The sequence below is a fragment of the Sus scrofa genome, chromosome 14, assembly GCF_000003025.6.
Source record: "Sus scrofa isolate TJ Tabasco breed Duroc chromosome 14, Sscrofa11.1, whole genome shotgun sequence".
NCBI lineage: Eukaryota > Metazoa > Chordata > Mammalia > Artiodactyla > Suidae > Sus > Sus scrofa.
Window position 1 is genome coordinate 122716508 of NC_010456.5, and position 17177 is coordinate 122733684.

The 17177-nt window shown below is 44.8% G+C and overlaps 1 pseudogene; it reads right to left on the reverse strand.

The window, feature by feature from the left end:
* LOC100626929 overlaps positions 1-17177 on the reverse strand; it is a 66516-nt pseudogene that overhangs the window by 1883 nt on the left and 47456 nt on the right.

The window sequence follows — 17177 nt, forward strand, 5'->3', positions numbered from 1 at the left end:
GTATGTTTTTATATACTGTGGACAATTTACAGGTTCAAAAGAATGTTAACCTAAGCTTTTCAAAACTTAATCACTGAGCAATTACCTTTTCCAGCTGATAAATGTCTCAGCTGATAAAGGGCATATATATGTCTAGCATTATCAATGCAATAAAATTACTCTAAAACAAGAGAATTTGATGTCCCTCGGAGTTCCTAGAGATGTCTTTGTCATCACCAAAACTAGACATCAGGGTTGGCACATTACTGCTCACAGGGCAAATGCCACCCAGTAAATTTGTCTGCAAATAAAGTTTTATTGGAACATAAACACCCATCATTTACACATGGCAAAACGGCTGCTTTCACAATACACTAGACATTAAGTAGTTGCAACAGAGGGTATGGCCCGCAAAGCCTAAAATATTTACTGTCTGGCTGTGTTCAGAAAAAGTTTGCCAACTCCCATGCTTCACTTCAATGATCTTTCATACGGGCACCTGAATGTTTAGAATGGAAAGTCTTGGAAGGAGCCTTAGTACGTGTTTATGTGGCTCCATGGAGAACATAGCATAAAACCCAGTCTACAAAGCTTGGGACCAGTGTTGCCTTACCCTCCAGATAGAAAACAGTAGACAAAATGCACTTGGGTCATCTAAAAATACTCTCTGGTTAAAGATAGGGGACAGAAGGGACAGCAATATTGTGTTTGCAAAGTGCTGTAAACAATACCCACGCAAACTACTGCTTTCCATTCTGGATGCCATGTTCACCGTGTCTCCAAACAGACAGTACCTGGGCATGGTGAGTCCCACCATGGGACCTGCAAGGGGAAGGACAGAGGGGGCAGGGCCCATCTGCATTTCTCAAGTGTCAGACTCCACAGTGCATATCACGTCAATAAATGCAATTCAATAAATGTCCATTAGGTACCCTCTTGGAGGCAAAGCTTGGAAACAGATCTCAAGGTTTACAAGGAGGCAAACTACAGAACCACAGACTTCTTGTGGAAAGCAACAAAATCAACTGTTACGAATTGCATGTGGACGTCTCCTCCAGCCCCTTGCCCGCCCCCCTCAATTCACCTGTTGAAGCTCTAACCTCAATATGATTCTTAGGAGGTGGGGCCTTTGGGCAGTAAGGAGGTTTAGAGAAGGTCTTAAGCGTAGGGCTCTTGTGATGGGATTAGTGGCCTTATAGGAAGAGGAAAAGACACCAGAGCTTTCTCTCTCTGCACCATGAGAGGATGTGGTCAGAAGGTCGCTTTCAGCAAGCTGGGAAGAGGGCTTCCCCAGAACCCACTATGGTAGAATCTGGACCTTAGGCTTTCCAGCCCCGGAAACTGTGACAAAGCTGTGTTGTTTCAGCTGCCCAGTCTATGGTATTTGAACAACCAAGCCAAGACAGAAATGAATCATGATGCCGTTCATACACTGAAGATGTAAAAGAAGTAGGAGTGGCACATACAGCTTAACTCTGGTTAGGCTGTGCAGGATTTGCAGGAGCAGATCTGGCTACATAATTTGCAGGGCCCCACCTCATACGAAAATGAGGGAAGTTTCATTCAAAAATTACCTAGTATTTCAAGATGGCAACAGAACCGCATTAAAACAAATGTGTGTCACCTCTGCACAAATCACAAGCCCATGGGTTTGAGGAAAACACAACACATCCAAGGGCATTTGGCAGTTCCTGTCATGGCTCAGTGGTTAAAAAATCCAACTAGGAAACCTGAGGTTGCGGGTTCGATCCCTGGCTTCGCTCAGTGGGTTGAGGATCCAGCATTGCCATGAGCTGTGGTGTAGGTCGCAGACTCGGCTCAGATCTGGCATTGCTGTGGCTCTGGTTTAGGCCAGCGGCTACAGCTCCAGTTAGACCCCTAGCCTGGGAACCTCCATGTGCTGTGGGTTCAGCCCTAGAAAAGACAAAAAAAAAAAGAAGAAGAAGAAAAGGGCATTTGATGCAGAGTCCTGGAGGGAAGCAGCCCAATACAACTGTCCTGGTTTGGGGGGTCCTCCTTATTGGGGTTCAATACCTTCAAGTCTTCATTGGTCCTTTGTTAGCAAGCGATGTGGTGAACACACACACATGCAAAGACAACCCAATCTCCTATTTCCCCTGAAGATGTTACCATTCAACATCAGGGTTCCTAAAAGCCTCAGACCTAAGATGTGAATTTAGAACTACCTGCCACCATGTCTGGACCATCAGGCCACCAGCCACTAGAGTCATCTACCTGAGTGGAGGCCAATCTGGAGCTTAAGCTTTTCCTCAGGCATGTGCCCCATCTGGAATGGACAGTGGCACTGAGGAAGTACAAGGACCTCATGGCACCTCGTCCACATGTTGGCTTCCATTGCGGATAGGGAGTCCACTAGCCACCATGTATGCATCTCCAATGGTCTCAACCTGGAAATAAAGCAAGAAAGTGGCCTTGTGATCTTAACAAGGGAGGCTGGGGTGGGGGTGGGGTCAGAGACAAGGCCCCTTGTGACTGATCCTGCTTCAGGCCCCGTCTTTGAAAGGGTAGGCTCCCGACCGCTACTCCATCCAAGCCCCAACATTTCCTTAAGTTCTTGCTCTTATCCTGGCTCCTCCACAAAGCCTTCCTTCCCCAACCCCTCTTCTCCCCATCACTGCTTTCTCCTCTGAAGTCTGAGAGTGGTGGTGACCACATTTCCCCAACTCAAGTTCAAAACCAGTTAGAGAGGCAGCCACGTAGTATGGGGGTAAATCCTCAAGGATCACATGGATCCATCAAGTGCAATCCATCTTACCCAACCTGAAGTGTCTTCACCCCAGACCAGGGCTCTGATACCTAATTATACATATGTACACATTATACAAAATATGTAGAAATGTGTGTGTCCGCCTGCTCTGTCCTCCTCTCTCCCAGTCCTCCTAATAAAATCAGCTTTCAGATCCTTCATTCACAATACAGGATAAATAACAAGCATAAGCTTAGAGTTGCAGCCCTTTCCAGATACACCTGCATTTTTAGCAGAATCCAAGGTAATAGGGTCAAGGTGTAATTTCAGGCATTATCCACACAATAAGAACACTTCTGTTTCCTGGTGACCCTAAACTTACGCAAAGTCAACAAGTACACAAAGTCTAACCGCTTCGAGGCCCCCTCTCCCCACTGTGAGCCTATCCTTTAGAAATGCAGACTGGGAGTTCCCGTCGTGGCGCAGTGGTTAACGAATCCGACTAGGAACCATGAGGTTGCGGGTTCGGTCCCTGCCCTTGCTCAGTGGGTTAATGATCTGGCGTTGCCGTGAACTGTGGTGTAGGTTGCAGACGCGGCTCGGATCCTGAGTTGCTGTGGCTCTGGCGTAGGCCGGTGGCTACAGCTCCGATTCAACCCCTAGCCTGGGAACCTCCATATGCCGCGGGAGCGGCCCAAGAAATAGCAACAACAACAACAACAAAACAACAACAAAAAAGACAAAAGAAAAAAAAAAAAAAGAAAAGAAATGCAGACTGATTTTCGCTCTCGTTCATGCAGAACACCACTGAGAACAAAACACTAAGAGGAAATCCCAGGGGAGGCTCTTCTAAGCAGACCAGCTTCCGTTGTTACCGGGTGAGTGTGATTTGCTCGTTGAGGTTATCCATACCACCCTTCCTTTCACCCTCCAACATAGGCAGCATCTTTGGGGAACTCTGGGGAATAACCATTGAGGGGTGTCACGAAGGGACGTGATTATATTGCCCCAAATCTTGCCGAGACCAGAGCCCTGGAGTCATGGTCAAAGCTGATGCATGTGTGGCTGCCCACAAGGTGTGTGTGAACATGTGCCCTCTGGAGTCACGATCTGGCCCCAGCTGAGAAGTCAGAAAACACATAAAGTGGCCTCATCCTCACCCCCAATGAATGAAGCCAAACTATCAGTTTTTTGCCATGCTCCCGCTGAAAGTCATTTTTTATTCTAGGTGACCCTGTCCATACATCCCAGAGTGGTGGCTGACCTTTAGCCATTGAGTCTGGTTGTCTTAGCCTGGGGGGGGGGGTCTATCTTCACCCGAATTGCCAAGGGTCATGGTAGCAGAAGTGAGGCTCATACAAGATCCAAAGACAGCCTTTAATGGAGAGTAAGTATGAGCCTCTCTGAATGTGAATATATAATATTTCCTATTATACATATTGTGTATATATATTCAGGAGGGCACCGGAGGAATTAGCCAGCAGGAGGTTAATGCCTGCTTCAGAAATGTGTTTGCTGTGAGATAACATAATGGAAGGAAACGGAGGGAACAACTCTTCACTATTGACAAGCATATGCATCGGTGATTAATGGAGCCTTTTTCCAAGGAAACACACAGGAATAAAATACTGAGCTTCTGCCATGAACTGAGATAGACTTCCAGCCTGCAACAGAGCCTTTCTCCTGGCTGACGTCTGGGGCTAGATTCATCCTCACTGCTGCCCAGGGCATAGCCCACAGGGAACATGTGTGTCCCACATACCAGGTGTCTCACCTTATACACATCATAAGTTCTAATGATGTGATCAAACAGACCATACAGGTCATTGAGCTTGGCAACTTGCAGTGGGGAGCTGAGGGAACAGAGTTTTGTGAATCCAACAATGTCAGAGAAAAAGATTGTCATGGACTCAAAATGCCCTGGTTCCATGGACTTTCCAGCTATGGGTCGTTCTCCAATGAAACTGAAATGAGAGGATAGGATTATTTTTAATTAAATTTATTTTTTATTAGGGTATAGTTGATTTGCAGTGTTGAGTTAATTGCTGCTCTACTGCCTAGTCACCCAGACATACATATAAATAATTTTTTCTTATATTATCTTCCATTATGGTCTATTCCCAGAGACTGGGTATTGTTTCAGAACAGTATCTGATTTGTCTTGTCTCCTACAGACCCCTCCCTACAAAATCTTCCTGCCAGATCTTTTTGCTTCAGTGGGTTTGGCTTTTGGCTAACAAAATCCATTTAGAGGGATTCTTTTGACACCCATTTCTCCACTTGCATTTCCTCTGAGGAGATATTTTATTTGATGGGTATAAATTGGGGGGGGAGATGCAAGTCACACAAATACCATTTTAAAAGATTTTTCTCCCTGAAGGCATTACATTTTCCCTTACTAGTTATAGAGTTTGATTTTAATGATTCAGTCTGCAGATGTGGAAGCAAATATAAACACTCCCTGGTCCATAAATCAATATTTTTGCTTCAATCAACCTATCTCACAGTAACACATTCCAATCCCCAAACCTGCCTCTTTGTCAAGACATGTAAGAAGGGTGCAGATGCTTCTGATAAACTTTAAAGAGTGCAGAGGAGAGAATGGAGCCACAAATGAAGCAAATTTTGAATATGAAGTTATTGATATGTATTGTGTTAAAAAATATATTGGGCAAGCATTTGATCTGAAAGTTAATAGTTAATCTGATTTATGAAACTATATCACCATCTAGTGGTTGCCTTCTGTTGCTGCACCCACTCTATTCCATGTAAAAGACCTACAATTCTCTAATCCCTGTGGACTCCAGGGCAATTTGTCTGTCTCCCTTTACGAGGTGCAGCAAATTACACACAAAATGCTTGACCCATCTTAAAAGAACCTAATGCTCTCTGGGGAAAAGAACAAAGGAAATATTCTCCCCAAGTAGGACCTCCTTAGGTAGCAATGGTGCTGTTTCTTGGCTCCTTTGTCAAGGCTCCAGGTACTGTGGAATACCTGGGCAGCAATGTGGAAAGAAGCTGATCCGCCTTCCTCTCCTGTGCTCACCATACTGTCTCGGACAGACATGTGGCTTTAAAGGACCCCAGAGACTTACTTTTCATTGTTATTGCCACCATGGAGTACAACTTGCAAGCCTACCTTCCAAGACAACATGCCTTACCCGTCAGGTTCCCTATTAAGCGTTGCCAATGGACAGCAGTGCAATGACAATGACCATGAGGCCCCTTAGTAGGACAGAGCATTGTGATCTCAAGCTGTGCCCTTCCTTCCTCAAGCCTCAGTTTCTTCATCTGGGAAGTGAGGTAACAAAACATTACCTTGCAGGGCTGCTCTAACGTTTCAGGGAGATAATACCAGGGCCGTATCAGGTACCCAGCGGGCACTCAATGAACTGCAGCCAACTCCGCCCCACTGCCCAACATGCTCCATACCATTCTCATGACCACTCAGAAATAGAGGATTCAGGACGGGTCATTCTTTTCAGATGCTGCCACCCGATGTTTTCTTTTCAAATGATGGATATAAGGGGGCATTTCTAGATCCTACAGGCTCTGATTTTAGAAGAGTCTTCAGAGAAATCATTTAAACTCCTTATCTTGTAGATAGGGAGACTGAGGCTCACATAGGAAACAGGCTTGCCTTAACACTGGGGACCCTATTTTCTAAGTAAAAAGTCATAACTGACCTGAGACCCACTATTTAAAATTATTTTGAGGCATTCCCGTCATGGCTCAGCAGTTAATGAACCCGACTAGTATCCATGAGGACGCAGGTTCGATCCCTGGCCTCACTCAGTGGGTTAAGGATCCGGAGTTACCGTGAGCTATGGTGTAAGTTGCAGACGTGGCTCTCAGATCTCACGTTGGTGTGGCTGTGGTGTAGGCTGGCAGCTACAGCTCCAGTTTCACCCCTAGCCTGGGAACCTCCCTATGCTGCTGGTGTGGCTCTAAAAAGACAAAAAACAAACAAACAAAAAAAAACAATTTTGAAGTGGAAAGTGCAGGAGACAGGGCTGTGGTATATAGTGAGGAGTTCCCCGGTGGCTCAGCAGGTTAAGGATTCAGCATTGTCACTGCTCTGGCACAGGTCACCACCGCTGTGGTTCAGGTTCAATCCCTGGCCCAGAAATTTCTAAGTGCCACAGGCATCCCACACCACACACACACACACACACACACACACACACACACACAGTGGAGTACAACAACAACGCTGTATAGTGAAATGCCCAAGTAGATGCCCTGAGTCCCACCCAGACTGTCTATCAACTCCAGCTACTGCTAAATAGCTATGCCTTCACACATTCAATGGGTCAAAAAGATGACTTAATTATCCTGATGTGAAGCAAGCTACTGTGGAGAAAATTGTGTGAGAGGCATGAATAATTTAAGTCAACACCTACTCCGAGTTTGGTGAATAGATGTTGTTCCCAGAGTCCAATCCCAATGGACGAGTCATAACCCTTGAAATGCTGGATTGAAGAAGACTCTGAAGCCATGTCAAAACTCCCCGGAAAGTGGTATCTGGAATGGGACAAAGGAGGGGAATGAAAGTACTAAATTAGGTCTGATGGACTTTGTATCATTTATGAGATAAAGGGAGAATTTACCACTCTGCTTCAACCAGCGTGTAGCACAGTGTTTTGCATATAGGAGGCATTGAGTGAGTATATGATGGAGGGAGCGAGGGAGGAGGGGAGGAAGGGAGCCACACAGAACCAACCACAGTCATATAGTTTTTAAAAATTCTAATGGTTAAATCATTAGGAGAAAAGGTCTGCTGGACATCTACTCACCCTCTGGGACCGGTTTCCTGTAAGAGTTTCTTGATGGAAGAGAAAGCAGGCCTCTTCTCTGGACACTCATCCCAACACACTTCACCATGACACCACCTTTGCATTTCCCACCGCCTCTGAGAGGGACGGTCGAAGTGGCCCTGAGGCTGTGGGATCTCCGATTCGGCCGATGGTTTCTGAAATTCATTTAGAGTTTAGGTAGCTAAATATCTGAGCTTTGTGCCATTTAATACACTTCCCTTTCCACAGATGTGCTTTTAGATTTATAAGGTGAGTTCTTAAGTAAATTGAGTAGACTAGAATTTCAGAGACATCTGAATCGTTTACAAGAACTATTCTGCATCTACCTGGAAAATGAGGAATCCTAACGTAAAACATATAAGCACACCCTACCGAATCAGGTTTCTTTTAAGTTTTTCTAATAGAGCTTTTCTTGCAATGAAGCATAGCTCCATGTGATTTCAGGAGCATATTCATACTTCATATTGGAAATCCCCAAGTGTGTTTTATGCAATTTACATTCCATGTAGAATGTTAACGTGAAAGTTATTTTTACAACCAATAAATGTTACCACTATGTTCCCCCCTCTGGTTCTTTCACTTCCTCATTGCATATAAGGGACATTTATTAAATGTTCTGCTTAAGCAGAGTTTGTAAAGAAAATCATCTTTGGAGAACAACGTACACATGTTTAGGTATAAAAACACTGGGGGTAACGAAATGAAAGAATCTTAAATGTATTTTAAAAGCATAAGAAACCGTCTGCAAAGGCTACAGACCATATGATTCTGTTTACTTGACATTCTAGAAAAGGCAAAATTGTGGAGACAGAAAATAGATCAGAGGCTGCGGGGAGTTTAGGGAAGAGAAACGGTTGAATAGGGGAAGCACCAGGGAATTTTTTTTTAGGGTCATGAAAGTTCTGCACAAATTATGTGGGTGGCTCATGACATCGCGTATTTGCCAAAACTCAGAGGACTTTACAGCACAAAGAATGAATGTTAAAAAAATGCAAATTTGAAAAATACCAGTGGGGAGACTGGACAACACCAGGAGAGAATGCTGACTGGGACAAAAGACTCTTAACCGTATTACAAACTTATGGCGTAACCTCCCTAAATGGGATGGGGGTAAAATGCTGACCTACGTTAAGTTCTTTATTTTTTAAATTAAAGTATACTTGATTCACAGTGTTGTGACAATTTCAGCCACACAGCAAAGTGACCTGGTCATTATATATATGACCACACACACACACATACACACACATTCCCTTCATATATTATCTTCCATCACAGTCTATCCAAGAAACTTAACATAGTTCCCTGTGCTGTACAGTAGGACCTCACTGCTTATCCATTCTAAATGTACTAGTTTGCATCTACTAACCCCACACTCCCAGCCCATCCCACTCCCACCACCCCCCTTGGCAACCGCAAGTCTGTACCCCACATCTGTGAGTCTGTTTCTGTTTAGGTAATTTCTGAAATGACTAGAGACAGTGAGACAAAAAGTCAAAAGAAAGTACTTATCATCACTATACTCTAGTCGGTAAAATTGCTTCTCATGAGGGTAAGAGATGAACAACTCTGAAACTTCTGGACACATATACTGGGATTGAACAAACAAGTGAGTGGTTGGCAGATGGTGGGAGCCACGATTCTGGCTGTTGGAAAGGGGTGTTATAGACAAGCTATGGATAGAGACAAAAATAAATGAACCATGTGACAACGACATTGGAGATGTCAATATGAACTCATGTTAAGTTTCATAGAGAAGCATATGGATAGAGATATGAATGTGTCCGTGTACATAGGGGTTAGTATACACACGTATATTTCCTTGCTCTGTCCACGGAGAGGGGCTAGAAGCAATCATATTGCAGTAGCAGCAAGCACATCTGGCATCCAGGTGTTCATTCTCCAATAAAGGAGTCCAGATTTCTTTGAGAAACAGCTGATTCTAGTATTGATACAGGGACAATACAAGGAGAAGCCAAAGCATCTTGGACTAGCAGAAGGTAAGGAAGCACCAAACAAAACACAGCAGTGAGTATATGTCAAAAATACATAGATGCCAAGTGAAATTACATAGTCAAAGATAAAATAATGTGAGCAGGAGTTCCCGTCGTGGCGCAGTGGTTAACGAATCCTACTAGGAACCATGAGGTTGCGGGTTCAGTCCCTGGCCTTGCTCAGTGGGTTAACGATCCGGCATTGCCGTGAGCTGTGGTGTAGGTTGCAGATGCAGCTCGGATCCCGCGTTGCTGTGGCTCTGGCGTAGGTCAGTGGCTACAGCTCCGATTCGACCCCTAGCCTGGGAACCTCCATATGCCGCGGGAGCAGTCCAAAGAAATAGCAAAAAGACAAAAAAAAAATAATAATAATAATGTGAGCAAAAAAATAAAGTAGTATTAGATTATAATCCCAGATATAAAGTAACTATATAGTATATATATAAATATGGCATAGATTAGCAGATAAAACTACTATATCTAAAATAGATAAACAATAAGGTCCTACCAAATATATATATATATATATATTTGCTGTACACCAGAAATTAACACATTGTAAATCAACTATACTTCAATGAACAAACTTTGGATTTGAAAAGTAATATATATATATATACATAATGTAGAAATGCCTTATAATAAATAATTGAATAAATCAACAAATGGGAGAGAATATACAAATCTCTGGTAGGGATAAATTCCAAATAATTTATGTAGTATTTCTCCATTTAAGTCATTGGAGCAAACTCTCCAGTCCTTAGGGGGAGCCTTCCCATAGTGATGTCTTTCTTAAAAGAGAGTCTAGGAAGAGGGAAAATCGAGTCTCAAATGTTATGGGGCATCAGAATCACCTGGGGAGTGATTAAAATAATTAAAATTAATTAAAATATAGATTCTGCCCCCCACCCCCACCCCACCATTCCAATTCTGGAGAAGGTCTGGAGTAGGGCCTGAAATTTGCATTTCTAACAAGTTCCCAGGCCATGCTGCTGAAGCTGGTCCAGGGACCACACCAGGCCAGGGCTTCTCAGTCTGTGGATCTTTGACATCCAGACCCACTGGGTCAGGAACCCTGAGGATGGGATCCAGCAATTCTGGGTTTAACAATCCCTCCAGGTGATTCTGATACCCGCTAAAATGTTTGGGAAAATTTGATCTAGTGTATACACAGGATAGACATTTCGGCACCAGGATTGTTTGCAGAGAATTATAAGAAGTTAAAGGAAGAGTGTTAGGTGACATTGTATTTTTCCTGGTTGCAGCCCTGTGTATCCACAGGCCCCTGTGGTGGCTCTCATTTGCCTTGGGGACCAGAGAATTACAACAAGGGGGCAATATACCAATTGTCCAGTCTTCCCACCCCAGGTGACCCAAGCACATGGCAGCTGAGCTTAGCAAGGGCGGGTGGTCTCCTGCCTGGGCTCCATCAGGGACCATTTGTCTAACTGCTTGGTTCCAAATTCAGATGCACCCGGTTTGTTAATCTTTTAGGATAGGTCTCATCTCTGCTCCATTTGGCCACAGATTTGAAACCAGAATCTTGTTTCAAACAACTAGTATACTCAGAAAGGCTCCTGACTTGAAAAAGTCTCCAGAGGATGCATGAAAATCTAAAGATGAGACTTGGGAGGGACCATTGGGATGGGCTAGAAATGGGAGGCAAGGCAATAAGGAAGAATAGGAAAAAATAAAGGTATGCTGGGTTTACCTAGACTGACATAGAAACATACATCCTTATCCTCTCTCCACGACAGTGGTTCTCAACCTGAACAGCATGCTTCAGTCACCTGGGGAATCTTAAATCCCTGATGCCCAGGCTGCACCCCAGACAAATGACAGATTCTCTGAGGCTGAGATCCAGGTTTTAAAGTTCTCCACGGGTTCCTGCTATGGTGCAACAGATCATCAGGGTCTCTGCAGAACTGGGACACAGGTTCAATCCCCGGCCCAGCACAGTAGATTAAGGATCTTGTGTTGTGACGGCTGAGGCATGAGTCACAACTGTATCTCAGATCTGATCCCTGGCCCTGGAACACCATATGCCACCAGGCAGCCAAAAAGAAAAAAGTTCTCCAGATAATTCCAGTGTGCAGCCAAAGTGGAAATAATACAAAGTAGGTTTGTATTATACATACGATACATTTTTTACCCATCTTTTTTTTTTTTTGTTTTTTTAGGGCCACATCCAAGGCATATGGAGGTTCCCAGGCCACATCCAAGGCATATGGAGGTTCCCAGGCTAGGGGTCCAATCAGAGCTGTAGCTGCCAGCCACACCACAGCCACAGCAACACAGGAACCAAGCCGCATCTGCGGCCTACACCACGGCTCAAGGCAATGCCAGATCCTTAACCCACTGAGCAACGCCAGTGATCGAACCCTCAGCCTCATGCATACTAGTCGGGTTTGCTAACCACTGAGCCACAATAGGGACTCCCGGTTTTCTTATAAATCTTGATAAAAATTTTGCTTCATCTCCCAAGGCTTTTGCCCTCAATTTCCCATTGAATGTATTAAGCAACAACTTGGCCAAAGGAAAAACTTGAATATAGCCTTTATAAGTGGACAAATGGGCACCATTTATTTCAAAATTTTAAATGTGTTTAAAATACGTTTATCCCTTCAATTTCAGGAAGAGAAATCTATCCTGAAGAAACATGCACACATGTCCACAAACTCAAGCCTGGTCACTGTAGTCCTTAGGAAAGAATGAAGCAAATTTGTATATACAAAGATGAGGCAAGAGATGCCTAGGAAGACGGCAGAGCATGTGCAAAGGCTCTGGGGTAGGAACGTGTCTGGCACTTTGGAGGCACGTTAAAGGTAGCCTGTGTGAACAAAAGAAGCCGAGGCATGGGAGGTAGAATTAGAATGGAGTAGTGAGCTAAATGGTTGCAAAAGAGATGTGGCCACATCCTAATTCACAAAACATGTGACTGTGACCTTGTTTAAAAAAAAAATAGAATAGGGAGGGGTCTTTGCAATGTAGTTAAGTATCCGGGGTTGAGGAGGTCATCTTGGATTATCTGGGCGACCCCTAATCCAATGACAACTGTCCTCATAAGAGACATGCAGAAGAGATGTACATAGAGGAGAAAGCGATGAGAAGATGGGGCAGAGGTTGGAGCTACATGGCCACAAGTTTGGGGATGCTGGTACAGCCACCTTGGAAGAGGCAAAGAACGGATCTTACCTAGAGCATCTAGAGGGAGCTCAGCTCTGCAGAGCCTTGATTTTGGATTTCTAGCCTCTAGAACTGTAAGAAATTATGTTTCTGTTGTTTTAGGCCAAGAGACTTGTGGCCATTTGTTACAGTAGACACTGATATGTCCCAAGTTTTCAGTGGCCTTCAGTGATCCTGCAGGCCATCATAAGGACTGAGTTTTCATTCCCCACACGGGAAGTCAGGGGAGGGTTTTGAGTAGAGAAGTGACACGGTTTAACTCATTTTCTAAAAGAATTGCTCTAGCTGCTGTTATCAAATAAATTATGTAGTTCTGAGTTCCTTTTTTTTTTTTTAATGCCGAACTGTAATTTGTGTTCTAAGTTTGAAAAGAACCAGAATTTTAAAAATAAAAAAAAAGAATGGAATCATTTCTACAGTAATAAACACCTAACAGAACAATTAATAAAAGCGAGCATTTAAAAACTAGCCCAAATGGGAGTTCCCGTCGTGGCTCAGTGGTTAATGAATCCGACTAGGAACCATGAGGTTGTGGGTTCAGTCCCTGGCCTTGCTCAGTGGGTTAAGGATCCGGTGTTGCTGTGAGCTGTGGTGTAGGTTGCAGACACAGCTCGGATCCCACGTTGCTGTGGCTCTGGCGTAGGCCAGTGGCTATAGCTCTGATTAGACCCCTAGCCTGGGAAACTCCATAGGCCACGGAGCGGCTCAAGAAATGGCAAAAAGATCAAAAAAAAAAAAAAAAGCTAGCCCAAATGATCAAAGCTGGCCAAGCTGTTTCCCCCCGGGTGTACCCTCTGGTGCCAGGTCTTAATCATCAAAAGGTCCATGGTCCTGGTGGGGGATCAGGTCCCTCATCAGGATGGCGAAGCTGTAAACATCTCCCTTTGGGGTGTCTGGCCCGGGTGTCTGGGGGAACCATAGCAGCTCTGGGGCCATCCAGTAGAGCTCTGCAAAGTGAAGGATGTCAGGTGTCAATGTGGAGTGAGGGAGCTGCTGGGCAGAACCAGAAAAGCCACCCATTCCTCCTCCAGGGAGCACAGGAGCACTGAAAGCATCCAGCCCCTGAGAAGTCGGCCCTGGTGGTGCCTGACTTCAAAGAGCAGATGGGGGTCCATGTGTGAATAGGGAGAAAATCATCCAGACGGTCCCGCACTAACATGTGAACAGCAGTTCATTCACGTTAACAGTGCTAAAGTCATGACTGATACATGCACAGGTGGCTTTCCTTTTCTGTTTTCCCTTCTGTGTTGCCTACGCTTAGGACGTTTCCTGGTGGCCTAAAAGTTAAGGACTCGGCATTGTCACTAGTGTGGCATGGGTTCAGTCCCTGGCCCCGGGATCTTCTGCATGCTGGGGGCAGAGCCAAAAAAAAGGTATTGAAGTACGATTCATAGACCACAAAACTAACCACATTAAAGTGAACATTGAGTACAGGGGCATTTAGTACATTGGCAATGTCTCACAACCACCACCTGCACCTAGCTCCAAAACATTTCCATCACCCCCAGGAAAAGCTTGTACCCCATCTATAGAGATGGAAAGTAGAGAAATTATGCCAGGGACTAGGGAAGAAAAAAAAAAAATCTCATACCCATTAAGCAAGTCTTTCCCCGGCCTCCAGCTCCTGCCAACCACCAATCTGCATTCTATCTCTATAGATTTATCTATTCTGGATATTTTATCAACCTACACTTCTTTTGCAGTGAGGTTTATAGGTTTATATCATTATAGGTTCTACTCATGAAATGCAAGTATACTGGGGGATGGGAAATAGAAGGGGCTACTGGCAGGTTTTTAAAACTTCCCCCTTTGTCTTTTTCTGCAAGACATTATCCTGCCCCCACGTGACAGAAACCTCCCCATGTGCACACAGCAAAGCTGCTGGCAGTGCTTGGCCTCAGACAGACGGTCCAGGTTGAGGGCACCATGGCCCCAGACAGTGCAAGCTGAAGCTCAAGAGTGTTCAGTTAACTTGGAGAAGTAGGAAGACTCACCAAGCCTCAACTTACTCACATGAAAAGGAGGGTTGGCAGTGGGACTTGTCTTATTTTTTTTTTTAACTAAAAAAAATTTTTGGTTGCGCTCGCAGCAAGTAGAAGTTCCTGGGCCAGGGATTGCACCTGAGCCACAGCCATGACAATGCCAGTTGACAAGGACAACTCCCAATGAGTCTTGTCTTGAGATGCACATCAGAATCACTTGAGAGCTTAAAAAAAAAAAAAATACAGATGCCCAGACCTTATCTTCAGAAAGCATCTTCTGATGCCGTTAACAGGGGGTGGGACCCAGGCCCCTGCGTATTTTTTAAAGCTTCTCAAGTGAGACTGGGGCACAGAGAGGGCAGAGAACTACTTAATCCATTGTCTGTAAAGTGCCCGGCAGATCACGTGTTCTCCACTGAGAACATGGGATGAAGACACGAGGGGGCACAGAGGACTAAAGAGAAGGCAGTGATCTCCAGGTCACTTAGCTAATCCAGGTGAGAACCAAACTTCTAACTCAGTCATTCTACCAGGGACTCACGCCACTCGTGCAGGTTATTTTTTCTTGTCTCCTTAAGTGAAGAGAATAACCAACCACCAGTCCCACAGGAAGGTCCACCTGCTGGTACCCCTGTAGGTGACCCTCAGCAAGTAGAGGTGAGATAGAGAGCCCTTCACCCCTCTCCCGACAGCTCATGGTTGCAAAGACAGCCAGTGGTTACCCGAGGGGTCTGATGTTTCTTTGTTACACGTTCTGCATATCCAGCCACACTTGAGTTCCCACAGCCCAAATCCAGACAGCTTCACTTGCATCCAGCCATCCACCAGGCAGTTGGAAGGCTTTAGATTGCCGTGGGACCCCAGGGGGCTCCTGTGAAGGAAGCATGCCCTGAAGAGGAAAATGAGCAAAGGGATTAGAGCAGGTGCTCACAGATGCTGTTGGAAGAAACAGTGAGACAGAAATAGATCCATGGTGGGAGAGAAGCCCATCTCCGTGTTCGTTTGTTTGAGAGCCCCTAACACACCCCCTCACCCACGGGGTGGGAGATGCAGAAAAAAGAAAACTATTTCTGGCCCCTCATGTGGAGCCATGAAGGCAGGGCCAGCTTAAAATAAATGCAGCCTCATGGTCAGATGCCTGAGTTCAAATCCCAGCTCCTCCACACAGTGGGGAGGACTTTACCCCAAGAGCCTCACTCTTCTCCTTGAAATGGACATGACATAATCCCCACCTCATAGGGTGGCTGTGGAGATTCAACATAATAATGCATGAGACACCACACACAGTGCTTGACACAAAGTAAATACCACTATAAATTATAATAAGAAATTTGTATAACTACCATAAAGACTATCAACAATGTAGGAACACCCTAGGCAATTAAGAATATTATTTTATTACCTACGCATTACAGATTATACACTATTACTATCTGCATCTCATGGGTCTATAATTATAAATATTTTATTTATTATGTGCACTTAAGAGTCCTTGAGCACACGGCAGGCAGAGGAAATAAAATGAGGGACACTGAAAAAGTCTCATGCCGTTCACTGTGTTCTTAAGAGGTTACATTAATTATTTTAATGCACTCATGAAGCACTATTCCTTATAAAGAGGCAGAAAAAACTCTAGAGTCTACAGATGTGTTCCAGCCTAGACTTTACCACTCAGTCTCTTCAAATAAAGCACTTCACCTCACTCGGCTTCAATTTTACTATCTGTGAGATGGGTCTGTCTGCCTTAGATCCCGGCTACTTGAAAGATGCCCCAGGACCAGCAGCAACAGCTGTACCTGGGAGCTTGGCAGAAATGCAGAATCTCAAGCCCTGCTCAGACTTACTGAATCCAAGTCATCTAAATAATCTATGCATTTACTGAATCTAAATAATCTATGCATTTTCACCCAAGCCCCTGGAGATATGCCTATGAATCTGAAAAGACCTGTCCCTGTGTCAACGGTTCCCAGATTTGGCTGCACATTAAAATCACCCGGGGAGCTTAAGAATATACGTGTACCAATGCCTGGGCCCAGACATAAGAACCTACATGAGCTGCGGATTACTGCCAAACAGACCAAGCCTGAGTGCAGAAGAACCCAAAGCAAGAGAGTGGTCAGAATGGAGGGATGAGGGCTTCCTCTGAAGGGCTGGCTAAGGGAATCTGCATCAAGGCAGCGCTGATTCTTATTTTGCAAGGGGTGAGGATGAAGAAATGCAAGGTTTGAAACTGTTCCCAAGGAGTGGGGAACAGAGCTGGGAGATAAACCCTCCACCCGTTGGGTCACTTTTGAAGCCCAGCCACTTCTAAACTACTCGTTTTACTGTTTCTAGTGCCCTGGGTGATTGTAGAGGAGGGTCGATGAGGAAGAGGGTAGAGAAAGCTACCAACCGTTGAACACGAACGGCCAGGTTTAAATGAATCACAAGGAGTTCCCATTGTTGCTCAGCAGGTTAATAACCTGACTAGTATCCATGAGGACGTGGGTTCGATCCCTGGCCTCACTTAGCG